The sequence below is a fragment of the Myodes glareolus genome, chromosome 3 (assembly GCF_982192425.1).
Source record: "Myodes glareolus chromosome 3, mMyoGla1.1, whole genome shotgun sequence".
Lineage (NCBI taxonomy): Eukaryota > Metazoa > Chordata > Mammalia > Rodentia > Cricetidae > Myodes > Myodes glareolus.
This window is the reverse complement of record NC_142028.1, coordinates 31,125,413-31,142,110: the sequence shown is the minus strand read 5'-3', so window position 1 is coordinate 31,142,110 and position 16,698 is coordinate 31,125,413. Positions and strand designations below refer to the sequence as shown.

The following is a 16,698-nucleotide window of genomic DNA, read 5'->3' as shown; positions in this document are numbered from 1 at the left end:
CTGCTTCAATAGCCCCTCTAGCTACCTCGAGGGCAACATCCCCGCTTCATTTTCCTCTTGAAATACAACCTTTCTTCTTCTATACCACCAGGTCCAAAATAATAAAAAGATCATCTTAAACATTTTACATCAGATCCACCTTGGCCGCACCCCAATATCCCCAAGATGCCCCTTTCCCCACACCATGCCTCCCACCTCCGGGTCTCGGAGCGCCAGAAGCCCTCCACCTCCCACATCGGAGGTCCCCGCCGCCAGCGACTTCGCTCCCGCCCAATCCCGGAGCTCCGCAGGGCGCGGCCGCCGGTGGGCTCGGGTACGCTGGGGCGGGGTCCGCTCTCCCGACCTCCCCATCCTTCCCGCCCCCACCCCCGGCCCGATCCGGAGGGGGAGGGGTCCCGAAGCCTCACCTACGGCTCCGCCCCTCCCCAGGGGCACTCTGCCCTGCCCAGCCAGGGCCGGGAGCGCCAAGCCCGGTAGGAAACGGCAAACGCCTCAGCGCCGGCGACCGCCGGACAGCTCGAGGTTCCGCCTGACCCGCGGGCGGCTGCCGACGGGGCCGCCTCACTCTCCTCAGGGCCGCCGCTGCCGCTGCCGTTGCTGCTGCTGCCTCCTGGACACCCTGCTGCCGCCACTATCACAGCCGCCGCCGCCGCCGCCACCAAAGCCACAGCTCCAGCACGACCGGCGCCCACGACGTCACCACGCCCCGCCCTCCGCGCACACCTAGCCCCGCCCCCGGGCGCCCGCGCGGCGTCCGCGTTCCGCCTCCCACCCTCGCGGGCCGCCGGGCTTTCCCTTGTCCCTCCGGGAAGCGCCTCCCGACGCGGCTCAGGGGGGGACGGCGCAGCAGGATCGCGTAGCGCGGCGCTTCGAGGCCACGAAGGTAACTGGGCGCAGAGGCAGAGTTGTGCCGCACATAGAGCCGCCCTTTGCATACACACACTCACGGCCGAGCGTCCCCAGGACAGCCAGGGCCGCGAAGGCGAGCGAGGAAGGTGCGGGCAAGGAGGGTCGGCGTTTGTCTCCTCCTGCTTGCCGTAGGACGTGGACTGCTGGAAGCCCAAGAGTGGAGTGGCCTTTCCCAAACCTGGAGTCTCCCCGCCCCCTGCTTGGCAGGCCCGTTACCCGAACCCTGGGATCGCCGCCACCTTAGGAAATAACTCTGGGCTTGTCACTTTGAGTCACTGCTGCCTGGACACCCTTTGTCCAAGAGAAGTTAGCTTGCCCCTCACACTTGACTTTTGCGAAATGTGGCAGTGGAAGGCCGTGCTTTGAGTCCTTTAGGCTGGCTAAGCGGTCATCGTAAAGACCCTCTCCTCAGGAGGTGGGTTTTCTGCAGCTATCATGCCAGGGAGGAAGAGCGTGGGCGGAACCTGGTGTCCACATGCGGTGCGTGAGCTGTGCCAAATGCTTCACCACGTTACCTTTTTTATTTAGCCCTCACACTAAGCAAGGCGAACGAACTACGAAGCAGCTGCTGCCTTATTTTAGACAACCCAGTTTTTCTGGTGCTGAATCTCAACCTTTTCCTTTTGTCAGGTGCAGGCAAAAGTACAGAGGTGGGGGCAACACACAGGCATTAATTTTTAAATGTAGATAAGCTATCTCTAAGCCAAAAATCTAAAGGCGGTGTGAATTATACTCATCCCCATACTCCCAGGGTTTATTAAGCTAATTTAAAATCCTTTGAGATGAGAGGAGTTAAGACTCATCCTTTTACTCATCCTTAACCTCCCACCATCATAATTAGCCTACTTACGCTCTTACAGTCCAGTAACATTTTCCCTCATCCACCCGTAGTATTCACATTCATTCACCAAATTCTGTAGTGAGAATTTGTTTGTGTTTTAACAAATAAAGCTTGCCTGAAGATCAGAGTACAGAGTTAAACCACTACAGGCCAGGCAGTGGTGACACACACCTTTAAATCCAAGGACTAGCAGAGGAAGAGGGAACTCTGTTAGTTCAAGGCCACGCTGGGCCACACTAGATTGAATCTGTCTGAAAGGGAAACAGCTCTCTCACAAAGGTGATCCCTGCACAAGGGAGGTGGAGACTCGATCTGGCTGGGCTGAGAAAGGAATGTAAGGCAAAAGGTACGGGAGCTCAGTGCAGTCTGAGGTTTGATGGAGACAGTTGCAGTTTGAGGACAGGATCGCCCTTTTGGTCTGAGCATTGGTAGAGGTGAGAACTCTCTAGTAGCTGGCCACTCTGCTTCTCTGATCTCTCAGCTTTCACCTCCTAATATTATTAAGACCAACTAGATCAGCACTCTCACTGTGCTTTATGCTTGCTTGGCACCTGGCCCCCTTCTTTTTTTCCCAGTTTCTCTATTTTGGTATGAAACTATTCTGTGTATGTCCTGCCATTGTTTCCTGGAAGCATGTAACTTGTCTGGTTCTTAGCTGGAGAGAATTTTTGCCTCAGGATGACTCACCCCAAGTCTCACCCATACATAACTTAGATAATACAGACTGAGTACCTCTTACCTGAAATACTGTGACCAGAAGTGATTCAAATTTTCTTTTTCTTTGTTTTGTTTTATTTTGATTTATTTTGTTTTGGGGGTTTTGTTTTGTTTTGTTTTTGAGATAGGGTTTCTCTGTATTTCTGGCTACCCTGGAACTCTCTCTCCTGTAAACCAGGCTGGCCTTGAACTCAGAGATCTGTTTTCCAAGTGCTGAGACCAAAGACCACTACCTTATGTCCTGGGAGTGAGGGTAGATACTGGCATACACCTAGAGAGGTATCTTGAGGATAGAACCCAAGTCTAAACACAAAGTTAATTTATTTCATATGTACCTGTTTTGGGAAATATGTCCTAAAAGTCATTTCATACAATAGCTTTAATTTTTGCATAAAGCAGGGTTTTATAATGTGAAAATTTCCACCTATGATACTGTGTTGGTAGTCCAAAACTTTCAGCTTTTGCAGCATTTCAGATTTTTTTTATTAAGAATGTTCAATATCTCTTTATCTTGTTTTAATTTGGGGAAATTTTTTTATTAGTTGTTGTTATTTTGCCCCCCCCCCCGGGTGGAAATCTCACTGTATTGCCTAGACTGATCTCGAACTACTACTACTGGGCCCAAATGATACCCTCCAAACCCTCAGCCTCCCAAATGCTGGAACTGCAGGCTAGTGGCACCCCATTTAGCCTGTATTTAGTTAGGTGGAATTGTGGATTTAGAGTCCATGTGAACATGGATGCTCTGGTGACCTGGGCAGAATGCATTTTTCCTTTGAGGGGAACATAAATCTGATGGTCTGGAGGACAAAGTTGTGTGGGTTGAATTAGGGTCCTTTGAAATTAAGATTTTAATCTTCAAAGAGGTCAGCTTCAGACTGTGCTATGGCAACTCTAACCAACTAGTAGAGACATCAAAAAAGTAGGAATATATATATGTGTGTGTGTATGTATGTATGTATGTATATGTATATATATGTATATGTATATGTATATATAGTGTCCCGTGCCTATAGTTTCAGCACTCTGAAGGCTGAGACTTGAGTATCAAATCAGCATGTGCTAAGTAGTAAACCCTGTCTCAAAATAAAATAAAATGGAGGCTGGGGGAGCCTACAGATAAATGGAAGGACAAAGTGAAGTTAGGAAACTATTTGCAAACATATCTCTCCCATATCTAGAACTCAACAATAGAAAAACAACCCACATTTAAAGAATGAAAAAATAATCTGAATAGATATTTTTCCAAAGATATCTAAATAGCCAAAAAGAACTTGAGAATTTGCTCAACGCCTTTAATCATTAGAATAAGTTCTAGGCCAGGTAGAGAGAGCAAAACACTGTCTCAGCACTTTGGAGGCTGAAATGGCAAGATTGCCATAAATTTGAACCCAGGCTGGACTACAAAGTGAAACTCAGTTATCAAAACAATAGATGATGTAACTCAGTAGCAAGAGGCCCTGAGTTCAATACCCAATACTAAAAGCAACAATGTAATCTAACAAATAAAGCTTGCCTAAAGATCAAAGTGCAGAGCTAAACCACTAGTTAGCCTTAAAGGCCAGGCAGTGGTGGCACACACCTTTAATCCCAGGGCTCAGGAGACTGAGGCAGTTGGATCTCTGAGTTCAAGGCCACCCTGGGTCTAAAAGAGGTACAGAGCTCATGCAAAGGTGATCCCAGCATTTGGGATCACGTGCCTCCCAGCGCTAGGGAGGTGGAGACTGGAGTGATGTGGCTGGGTGAAGAGGAATACAAGGCAGGAGGAGACAGCTCATTGCAGTCTGAGGAGATAGTTTAAGGACAGGGTCGCCCTTTCGGTCTGAGCATTAGTAGAGGTGAAAGCTCCAGTGGCTGGCCGTTCTGATCTCTCTCAGTTTTCATCCCTGATAGGTGACTCCAGATGTTTATTATTGAGACCAGTTATAATTTGTGTTACACAGCAACAACAACAAAGTTCTCTAAAAAGCTATGCTCACCACTAATGCACATATCTCATGTGAGAACTAAGTATGACCCTTTCTTGTCTGTGGGCAGATTGGAAATAGAGCTTTTATTGTGGGTGAACACACATACAGTTAAAATTAAGACCTACAGCCAAGTCATGGTGGTATACACTTCTAATCCAGTCACTTGGGAGGAAGACAGAACCAGAAGAACCCAACCATTAAAAAAAAGAAAAATTTAGTGTATTGTTCTGTAATCCCAGGACTCACAAGGCTGAGGAAGAAGACACAGAGTTGAGGCATATCTGGGCTAGATAGTAGACTCTATCTAATAATAATAATAATAATAATAAAACAAAAGTTGATGGTGGTATGTTAACAAATTGGTAGAAAACTGATTATGAGAGAGAAATTCAAATGTTTGCCAGACTTACTGAAATTTGAACCAGAGAGATTTGGACCAGCTCAGTGGATAGAGTTGCTTGATGCCAACCCTGACGATCTGAGGTTGAGCCCTAGGACCCACATCATAAAAGGAGAGAGCCAACTTTTCAAGTTGTCCTCTGACTTCACCTGAACACACATACTCACACATACATAACACACAAAATAAATAAATGTAATAAATATTTAAAAGAATTACTAATCTTTAAAACTTCAATCATGCCAAGCAGTGGTGGCACATGCCTTTTATCTCAGCACTCAGGAGACAGAGGCAGGTGGATCTCTGTGAGTTTAAGGCCAACCTGGTCTACAGAGCAAATTCCAGGACAGTCAAGGCTGTCGTGTAATAACACAGAGAAACCCTGTCTTGGAAACAAAACAACAAGAACCAACAAACAAACAAACAAAAAAAACTACTTAAATCACATTAGATGCATCTAAGAACAAATAAGGTAGAAGATCCAGCTAAAGAAGGTTATCTAAAATGCTGAACAAGCTGAGTGGTGGTGGCGCACGCCTTTAATCCCAGCTCCCAGCACTCGGGAGGCAGAGGCAGGCTGATCTCTGTGAGTTCGAGGCCAGCCTGGTCTACAAGAACTAGTTCCAAGACAGGCTCCAAAACAACACAGAGAAACTCTGTCTCAAAAAACAGAAAATAAAAAGTAAATAAATAAAATACTGAGTAAAGAAATCAAATGAAAAGATGCAGATTAAAGACACAAAAACAGAGTGTGGTGGTGTAGTTTGTACTTCCCATACTGTGGATTCTGAGACAGAAGGCAAGGTCTGCTTGCCTACAGAGTGCAATAAAGTGGGCTACTTAGTGAGACTTTTTTGTTTTGTTTTGTTGTTCTTGTTTGTTTTTGGTTTTTGAGAGTTGGTTTTTCTGTGTGTCTTTGGCTGTTCCGAAACTCACTCTATAGTCCAGGCTAGCCTCAAACTCACAGAGATCCTCCTGCCTCTGCCTCCCGAGTGTTGGGATTAAAGGCATGCACCACCATGCCCTGTGTGAAACCCTTTCTTAAAATAAAATGTAGGGGCTGGAGAGATGGCTCAGCAGCTAAGAGCACTGACTGCTTTCCCAGAAGCCCTGGGTTCAGTTCCCAGCACCCACATGGCAGCTCACAACTGTCTGTTCCAGGGAATTTGACACTTTCATACAAAATGCACATAAGATAAAGTTAAATAAATATTTAAAAAGAAAAAAGGGGTGGAAATATAGCCTAGTGGTAGGGTACTTGCCTAGTATGAGTGAGAACCCATATTCAATCAGTACCACAAAAATATTTTTATCGGTTGTTGCTTCTTTGGGCAGATGTAAATGCCACAGGCTGGATTGCTTTAAACAATAGAAATGTATTGTTTCCCAGCTCCTGGGCTGAAGAAATAGCTCAGTAATAGAACTCATGATTAGCATACATGAAGCCCTGGGTTTAATCCCCAGTTCCTTGTACCTCAAAATAAACCTGAGGTATCAACAGGGTCATGCACTCTCTGAAACCTGTAGGATGGTGCCTTGCAGCCTTTTCCTGGCTTCTGGGGATTGCCTGGAAATTCTTGGCGTTCCCGCCTCTGCCTCCTTCATCGCCTGCATTCTGCCTCTGGATGTTGAATGTCTTCTGTGTTTATTTTGAGAAAGGGTGACTGTGTTGCCAGAGCCAGCCTTGAATGCCTCCACTCAAGTAATCTTCCCATCTCACCCTGCTCAGTATCATGCTGTCTTTTTAAAAGATTTATTATTTTTAATTGCGTGCTCATATAGTAAAAGGAAGAATATTGTAGAACTAGCGAGTTGGCTCCATGGTTAAAAGCACTTGTTCTTTCAGAGAACTTAGCTTCTACTTCCAGAATCCTCATAGAGGCTCACAGGCATCTCTAACTGCTGGTCCAGGGGATACATACAGTGCCCTCTTCTGACCTCCACAGGCACATATGTAAAAATAAATAATTTTTAAAGTAGTGTATTATAATTGAGTTCACAGAGGCTGGAGAGATCGCGCAACAGTTAAGAGACCTGGCTGCTCTTCCAGAGGATCCTGGTTCAATTTCCATCACCCACATGGCAGCTCACAACTGTGTAACTCCAGTGCCAGGGGCTCTGACACCCTCACACGAATGCACATAAAATAAAATTTAAAAGGGGGGAAGGGCAACTGGAGAGATGGTTCAACTGTTAAAGGCTACACTTACAACCAAAAATTATAATTGAGTTTACTAAGGTTGTAAGTGTGATACCACCACCACTACCACAGGTCTTTTCTGTGTATCCTTGACTGTCCTGGAACTCACTCTGGACTAGGATGGTCTTGAACTCACAGAGATCTTCCTGCCTCTGCCTCCTGAGTGTTGGGATTAAAGGCAAATGCCACCACACCAGGCCTATTTTTAGAGTTTATTAAAATAATTTTGAAGGATTTATTTAGTTTTATATATTTGGGTGTTTTGCCTGCTAAAAGATCTATGCATATAGTGCTTGTGAGGCCAGAAGAGGGCATCAGATCTAGAACTGGAGTTACAGAGGGCTGTGAGCCACATGTAGGTTCTAGGAAATGAACCTGAGTCCTCTGGAGGAGCTGCCAGTGTTCTTAATCACTGAACCATCTCTCCAGCCCTGGACTCTTTAAAAATATTTTTAACGAAGCAAATTTATTAAAGTTTACATTATGACACAAAATTGCTTTGCTGTTTTGCTTTGCTTTTTCTTAGTTTTTCTTAGTTTTTCTGTATGGAGTTTTGGAGCCTGTCCTGGAACTTGCTCTGTAGACCAGACTGGCCTCGAACTCACGGAGATCCGCCTGCCTCTGCCTCCTGGGTGCTGGGATTAAAGGTGTGACCCACCACTGCCCAACCAGAAATGCTGATTAAATTCCAACACCAAAGAAGAAACTGACACCAGAATTACCCTCCTCTAACCATTCCAGGGCGATTGCTCTTCAGAGCTCTGTCTTGTTTTTCTAGGCTTTTCCCACACAATCTGCATGTCTTCAACATTAGATTCTTAATTCTGTTGGGGGGAAATCAGACCTCAGGCCAACAAAATGTCATCAGATCTCCAGGATTATTGTTCAAGAACAAAATCCACCTTGAGCATTGTTCTGGAAATAGGGCAAATTGACTCATTAGGATCTATGCTCATTATAGAATCAGACTGGTACAACTGATTGACAGCTTCCTCAGTGACACATTTGATCAACAGTGTGCTTAAAAGTCAAACTGCTCTAACCATTTCAAAGCAAGTGGATTCACTTAGCAGTAGAAACACTCAGCAGTGTTTCATTCATAACTAGAGAAAGAACCAAACACTGAATCAATTCAGAGGCTAAAAACTACAGTGAGGTCAATAAATACAAACTTCAGTCAAGTTTGTTCCTTTCTCAATTGCTTACATCCCAGAATGTTGGCAAATACTGCTAATAAGATGCCAGCTCCGTTAGTTGAAGAGCGGGAGGAGGGATTATATGAGCAAGGGGGGTCAAGATCATGATTGGGAAAACCAGAGAGACAGCTGACCTTAGCTAGTGGGTGTTCAGACTATGGACTGACAGCTGGGAACCCTGCATGGGACTGAACTAAGCCTTCTGAATGTAGGTGACAGTTGTGTGACTTGATCTGTTGGGGGACATCCTGGGTGCATGAACTGACTTTGGAGCCCATTGCATATATTAGGATACCTTACTCAGCCTTGATAATGAAGGGGTTGGAGCAGGAGTCTTGATCCTGCCTCAACTTGGTGTACCGGACTTTGTTGACTCCCCAAGGAAGGTATTACCTCCTCTGAGAAGTGAATAGAGATGGAATGGGGCGACGGAGTGGGGGACTAGTATGTAAAATTAATTTTTTAAAAAATAAAAATGAAAAGAAAGCCTGTATTTCTTTTTTTTCAGTATGCTATTTTTGTTTGTTTTATTGATTTTTAATGAACTCTACATTTTTCTCTGGAATGCCTGTATTTCTAATCCATTCCCATTAAATATTTTCGGAACACTGTGTTTCATCCATTCATATATTCTGTCACCTGGCTATCTCAGGAAGCTGGGCAGTCCTCATTCTGAGCAGTCATTCATTTAATCATGTAAATGACGTGGTAAAAGGAAGACCAGGAACAGGTGAAGTCAGAACTGCTCAGTTGCATCTTAGGATCACAGAACATTTAGGTCACAAGATGGAAAAGCCACGGTTCTCCTCCAAACCTACATTTACACGATGGAAGTCAGTGACAGCAGCTACAACAAGTAAGCTCTAAGGTGACCGTCCTTAGTGAGCCTGCTTTGACTTAGTGATAAATCTATTATGGCATTACTTAGCAAGCTAGTGAAGGTTTGACTCCAGCAGAACATAACCCCTGAGGAGCGTCACAGAGCCTATGGCTTCCATTAGACCCCAACAGCACCTCAGTCCACTAGTTCTCCAGAAATCCGCCCTGCTAAGCGCCACAGACAGTTCATTCTTTTCATTTATGAGACATTCAGTTTTGTTATTTATCTCCCAAATGAACTCACATCAATAAGAGGCCATATCCCCATGCCCTTAAAAGAAAATTAAGCCCAGGAGACACCCCTGCCTGGGGACCTGGAGTACAAGATTCGTACATAAACCCACAGCACAACAATGCATTCCCTTAAATTGGGAAGATTTGGGTTGTTTTTTTTTTTTTGTCTGTTTTTGGGGCTTTGGTTATTTTGAGAGGGGGTTGTTTTTTTTGTTTGTCTTGGGTTTGGGGGGTAGGAAGAGAAAAAAACACCATGTTTTTGGGAAGAAACCGATAGGACAATGGAAGAATAAGCAGTCATTTTCTTATGAGGAGTCAACTTGTAAAAGAACTAAATTGCCATTGCAAGAATTACCTATATAAACTGGAAATTCGTTTTTAATAGCATTAGTAGAGAACGTGTCCTAGGAAGTTTACATAACTGCATGTAAAATTCTGAAAGCAATAGAACAGTCCCAGATGGCTAACTGAGGCCAGTCTTTAATGAGGATGAAAGCCTTGCCCATGGGGAACTTTGGGTGATATTTGCAGAAATGGTGCACTGTGCGAAACAGAAGCAAGGTGTTTTCACAGGTGTAAAGTTTCCATTTCACAGCACAAGTGGCATAGAAAACAGAAGAGAGCTTGCATGCAAGATGCCTCATTCCTTCATAATGTTAATGCATCCGCTTCAGAATGATTGCACCATCCTTACATCCAGGTGGTGGGGTCCAGGTGATCTGTATTTTTTTCCTCAAGCACAAACTTTGACCCAGAAGTGGCCCCGTGACTTTGGAAAACTGTCGGCATGAGACAAAGCCTAGGAGGAATGTTCTCTGGGGCAAACAAGGCCAAAAGGACAGAGAAACGCAAAAGGAAGAACTCAGATAAGGGAGTAGAACATATTTACAGAGACTTGTGGAAGAAAGAAATGAGTCAAGGGGCCAAAGATACTGTTTGATCAAACTGTTTACAACGCTATCTCTAGTAGCCATGTAAACAGTGGGAAAAATAAACATGATTTATTCTTTTTTAAGTGAACCCAGAGTCTTGTGCCCCTGTCTACCATTGCCCTCATTTCTGGGTCTCCTGCTGTAGCACCAGGACTTTAGAAAGCACAGACCCAGTATCAGCACCTAGAAAGCAACCACCATTTCTGTGTCTTTTTTTTTAATTTTTTTTAAACTGCTGTTGTTGCTGCTGATTAAGAAAACTAGTAAATGCCTTTAATCATTTAATACTCAGGAAGTATACATTTTAATCATTAAACAACGCCCTGGTGCTCAAGAACATCGAGAACCTTCAGTCTCCTGGGCTGAGAAAGCATTGTTTCTTCGGCAGATAAAGGCATTGCCACCAAACTTGAGGACTGAGTTCTATCCCCTGGACCCATGGGGTAGAAGAGAACCAACTCCAGAAAGTTATCTTCTAAGTTCCACTTACATGATGTGAAACATGAACATAAGCAAATGTAATTTTTTTTTTGAGACAGTGTCTCAATATGTGGCTGTCCTGAAACTCAATATATAGACCAGGCTGGCCTCAAACTTAGAGAAATACTTGCCTGCTTCTGTCTCCCAAGTGCTGAGATTAAAGGCATGTTCCACCATGTCCAGTTATAAAATGAAATCTTAAAAAAAAAAAAAGAGGGGCTAAAAAGATGGCTAAGCAGTTAAGAGCATTGACTACTCTTCCAGAGGACACAGGTTTGATTTCTATCACCTACATGGCAGCTCAATCATGTTTAACTCCAATTTGGGGCCTCTAGGTGCCAGGCATAGAAGTGGTTCACAGACATACATACAAGCAAATGTATACACAATAAAATTTTAATACCAATGATTAGCAAGAAAATATTCTGGGCATGGTGGTGCACGCCTTTAATCCCAGAACTCAGGAGGCAAAGGTAGGCAGATCTCTATGAGTTCTAGACCAGCCTGGTCCACAGAGTGAGTTCCAGGACAGCCAAGGCTACACAGAAAAACCCTGTCTGAGTTTAAGGTCAGCCTGGTCTTAATAGTGAGTTCCAGGACTATGCAGTAAGACCCTGTCTCAAAAACAAAAGGAATATGAAACTTTTAGAACTTTGATTAACAAGGTTGTCACTGGTGCTCCTGACTGACACCACAGCTGTCCTGATCATTGTAGGAGGACTGACTTAAGCTTCTTTCAAAGATTAACATAAGGAAATTCTCACTTCGGACCGATGTGATAAGTCCACTCAGTTCCATCCCATGCCATTCAATTCACTGGGTAGCCCAAAGAACTGAACAGCTGTAACATCAAAGAGAACCTGGTATCAGGTCAAGAATTACACCCCAAGGGTGACATTGTTTGCAGTAAAACCACTTTGCTGACCCATAGCTGCTAGGTTGTGCTCAAAGTATACAAGTACCACCAGTCATAACTCGTGTGCCTCATACAATATGCTGTGGCTCCTTTTGGGGAAATTGCATTAAGAAACTATTTTTTAAAATTCTAGCGTGTGTACTCTTGGTGAGAAGGCTTCAGGAAATTCTTGCTAAAATAAAAGGAAACTGAATTTATTGGAACCCACTGAAATCCCTAGCAATTTTCAACTAGGAACCTGCCAGTGTTTGCAGTAAGAATGGTACCACATCTCTTCAGAATGAACTGTCTCTTGTAGACAAGCATAAGCTCCCTGCTTGCCTGTTTTGTCACAATGAATATTTCACACCTTAGGAACGAATACCCCACTCAAAACTGTGACTTGTAAAAGATGCTACTCAGTATCTGCTTTGCCTCAGCCAAATCAGGAGAACCAAACCTCCAGCACTTTCTCCATCCCTTGATTAAAAAATAAACAAACAAAAAATAAACCTCCTAGCTGGCCTTTGTGGTGCATGCCTTTGATCCCAGCACCCAGGGAGGCAGAGACAGGTTTATCTCTGTGAGTTGGAGGCCAATCTGGTCTACAAAGCTAGTTCCAGGACAGCCAAGGCTACACACAGAGAAATCCTGTCTTGAAAAACAAAAAATTCCATGAATCTAACCAACAGCAAACCATAGAAAAATCAATTAAAATCTCATCCCCCCACTACTGAAGATTGCTCCAGGTATGTTATTAAAACTTAGTTTCTTCTTTTAAATTTTTTTGGTATAATTTTAATTGTTTGTTTTTTTTTTAATTAGAATTAGAGATATGACTTAGCAGTTAAGAACACTAACTGTTCTTCCAAAGAACCCACATGGCAGCTCACAACCATCTGTAACTCCAGGACTTTTTTTTTTTTTTTTGTCTGTGAAGACAGAAGAGGGCATTGGACCCCTGAAACTGGAATTACAGAGGGTTCTGAGCCATGTGGACACTGGGCACCAAATCCAAGTCGGCTGCAAGAGCAGCAACTCCTTTTACTGCTGAGCCTTCTCTCCTGCCTATATTAACTTTTTCAAGAATTGTATTAGTCTGTTTTCTATTGCTATGATAAACAACTGACTAAAAGCAACTTTGGGAGGAAAGTGTTTATGTGACTTATATATCTTAGATCACAGTCCATTGAGGAGACCCGTGGAAGAGCACTGCTTACCGGCTTGCTCCTCATGGCTTGCTTAGCCTACCTTCTCATACAGTGCAGTCCCACCTGCTTAGTGGTGATGCCCTCCCCACAAGAAAGGTAAGCCCTCTCACATCAGTCAGTTAAGAAAATGCCCTACAGACTTGCCTGCAGATCAATCTGATGGAGACAGTTTCTCAATTTAGAGTCCCTCTTTCCGGTTGTTTTTATGTTAGTGTCCAGTTGACAAAAAAAAAAAGCAAAAATCACAGTCTGAGGCTATTGTAATGTAGTGAGAGATATGAATTGTCTGTGTATGCTTTTACACTAACATGCTAGAGTTAATAGTTGTGATGGAGACAATACTCCCCCAAAACAAAATACTTACTGCTAGCCGTTGCTGACACACTAAAATCTTTATATCTACTCTTATTTCTTTAAAAAATAGACCAGGCAGTGGTGGCAGCTTATTTTAATCCCAGCACCCAGAAGGGAAAGGCAAGTGGATCTCTGTGAGTTCAAGGCCAGCCTGATCTCCCCACTGAGTTCCAGGACAGCCAGAGCTACACAGAGAAACCCTGTCTCAAAACACTAAAACATTAATAATAATAATAATAATAATAATAATACATGTTTGAACATTGAAATAGTACTGGAAGTTTATATTATTTTATTGGTTTATTTCAGGAGGGGGCTTTGAGATAAGATCTTATACAGATGTCAAGGCTGACCTTGAAATCCTGATGCTTCTCCCTTCGCTCCCAGTACTGGACTCAGACTGTGCCACCATGCTCACCACTAGACCTATAAACTCTTCCACATTGTGCTATAGCTACTCTTGATGCAGACTTCCCCATGCCTAGCTGTACTCGTTACTTTTCTCTTACTATGATCAAATACCTCAACCACAGAGATTTAAGGAAGGAAGTGTATTTGGGCTTACGGTTCCTGAGGGTTAAGAGTCCATGATGGCAGAGAAGAGGCATGGCAGATGGGGCAGGAAGCTGAGAGCTCACGTCTTCAAAACTCAAGCACAAAGCAGGGGGCGCCAAATGCAAGTAGGGCCAGGTCTTAAACTCTCAAAGCCCACCAGGGACATAACTTTTTAAAGCATGGTCACATCTCCTCAACCTCCCCGAACAGCACCACTACTGTGGACCAAGTATTCAAACGCCCAAGACCATGGTTTCTTCATTGAAACCATCATATCAGCCTGTTTTTGTAATGGAAAGAAAGTTATCAAACATCAACCTTATTTATTGTCATCATGCCAACTTTTTTTTGAGACAAACTCTTACTATGTAGCAAAGGCTCACCTGGGATTCACTAGGTATCCCAGGGTGTCCTCAAATTCATGGTAATCTTCCTGCATCAACCTCCTAAATTCTGGGATTACAAGCATTCCTTACTGTACTCGGCTGGTCTTTCCAACTCTTTCTACTGATGTTTGGTAATCATTCTTTATTCCATGGAAGATGATGAATTGGATATTTGCTGTTCGCAAGTATAAGTTTGTTTCTTCTTCTTCTTTTTCTTTCCGAGACAGGATTTCCCTGCAGCTTTTGGAGCCTACCCTGGAACTAGCTCTTGTAGACCAGGCTGGCCTCCAACTCACAGAGATCCACCTGCCTCTGCCTCCCGAGTGCTGGGATTAAAGGCATGAGCCACTACTGTCCGGCGTGTTCCTTCTTTTTTAGGTTTGTCTGAGATGGAGTCCCATGGAGCTAAATCTAGCTTTGAACTCAACCTTCAAAGTGCTGGGAATACAAGCATGTGCACCCACAGCCGGCCATGGGGTTTCGTTTGCTTGTTTGTTTTTTGTTTTGTTTTTGTCTTTTTCAAGACAGTGTTTCTTTGCATAGCTCTGGCTGTCCTGGAACTTGGTTTGTAGACCATGCTGACTTCAAACTCACAGACACCCGCCTGCCTCTGCTTCCTGAGTGCTGAGACATGTGCCTCCACCACCCAGCCTAGCCACAGTTTTTTTGGTTTTTTGGCTTTTTTTTTAATGAGTAAGAGTGTTCAGATAGTTGAGTGTATGCACTTCTTTCTTGTCTAGTGCCTGGGAAGGCCAGAGAGGGTGATCCTCTGGACCTAGATGGTTGTGAGCTGTCATGTAGGTACTGGGAATCAAACCCAGGTCCTCTGAAAGAGCAGTCAGTGCTCTAACCACTGAGTGATCCTCTAGCACCACAGGTGTATTCTGTTAAGGTTAACTCAAGAGAAGGGCTAGTAATATGAAAGAGATGGTTTGCTTAGTTTGAGGGGTTCTGTTGTTGCTGCTGCTGCTAGTTTTTTTGTTTGTTTGTTTGTATGTTTGAATTTTGCCTTTGTTTTGAAACAATCACTCGTATAGCTGGAGAGGCCTCAAATTCCCCAAGTAATCTAGGCTGACCTTAAAATTCTGATCCTTCTTCCTCCATCTCCTAGTTCTGGAATTCATATTGTCCTGGAGATAGAACCCAGGACTCTGCATTCTAAGCAAGTACTCAACATCCCCACCTCTTAAAATATGTGTTAAATTAATAAAATTGAACTTTTTTTTTGAAATGCTGGGGATTAAACTGAGGACTCACATCAACAATAGTGTACCACTAAGCTATACCCTCAGCCTGAAAATTATATACTTAAATACAGTAGGGTAAGGGCTGGAGAGATGGCTCAGCATCTAACAGCACTTGTTGCTCTTCCAGAGGACCAGGTTCACTTCCCAGAACCCACCTGACAGACAGACTGTACCACTGCCATCAAGCAGAAGACAAGGATAGGAAACAGTAACAAAAATACCCTAATCTACTCACTCTGCCCAACAATGGGACAAAGTCTTGGAGCCTCGTCAAATTACTAATAACTACCATGGTGATACTTAATGAAAATGCTTTGAATCTGCTGAAGCCAGATGACTTCCTGCCACTGAAGCACCCCACCCGCCTTCATTTCTACACAAGAGTTCTGAATCACCACATCTATTCTGTGCCACCCAGATCCTTCCAATTCAGCCTGGCTTGCTTGTGAGGATCAGAGGTGTAGCAGCCATTTCATTTCCTGGCACAATTTGTCAGTCTTCTGTGGTGGGTAAAAAATTTATAAAATGATGCACTGCCCTCCCCCATTCCACAGGTTCTCACATGGTGTCTTTGAGGGAAGACTGTGTTTTCTTTGGAGACCAGATAATCAAAGGCAGCGCAGCTTTCTGCTTTTTTGGAATGCTGGCTCTCAGCGCCCAGTCATATGCCAGGAAAAAATCCAGGCAGCCCGTGAAGAAGCCCATGCAGAGAACATGGACTGAGCCCGGAACTCAGCTGCACTCTCGGCCAGGAGCCAGCACTTGCTTGCCAGCCATGGAGTGAGCTGGCTTGAAAAACAGATCTTGCAGCCCCCAGCCAGCTACCCTGACTTATGCCCCAGAGTGAGAGGTAAAAGCTGCCCAAAGCAAGATTCATGAGCAACATAAATGATGACATACTCCTAACAGAGGAGCAAATTAATATACATGAAACCCGTTTTGCCAAAATGATACATTTTGGTAGATTTATTTTGTATTGTTTTTAAATTTTTAGTACATATATACTAAGTATGTACATGTGTGGTTATGTGCACATGAGTGCAGGCGTCTGCAGAGTCCAGAAGAGGGTGTCAGATCCCTTGGGACGACCATCATTGTGGGTGCTGGGAGCTGATCACAGATCCTCTGGAAAAGTAATGCATGTTCTTCTGAGCCATCTCTCCCACCCCAGTAGTATTTTTTTTAAAAAGATTTATTTATTTATTAGGTATACAACATTCCTTCCATGTATGCTTGCATGCCAGAAGAGGGCACCAGATCTCATTATAGATGGCTGTGAGCCACCATGTGGT

General features: G+C 44.0%; 1 protein-coding gene across 8 annotated transcripts in view; it reads right to left on the bottom strand.

Moving 5' to 3' along the window:
* Erc1 (ELKS/RAB6-interacting/CAST family member 1) overlaps positions 1–663 on the bottom strand; it is a 361,368-nt gene extending 360,705 nt beyond the window's left edge. For 4 of the 8 annotated variants that reach the window (XM_087904324.1, XM_087904325.1, XM_087904326.1 and 1 more), the window contains exon 1: positions 408–661. The gene's annotated coding sequence lies outside the window, so the exon portion shown is untranslated. Of the gene's footprint in view, positions 1–407 lie in introns of all 8 variants that reach the window. The other 4 variants (XM_087904322.1, XM_087904323.1, XM_087904327.1 and 1 more) reach the window with 3 other exon arrangements.
* Between the last annotated feature and the right edge of the window lie 16,035 nt (positions 664–16,698).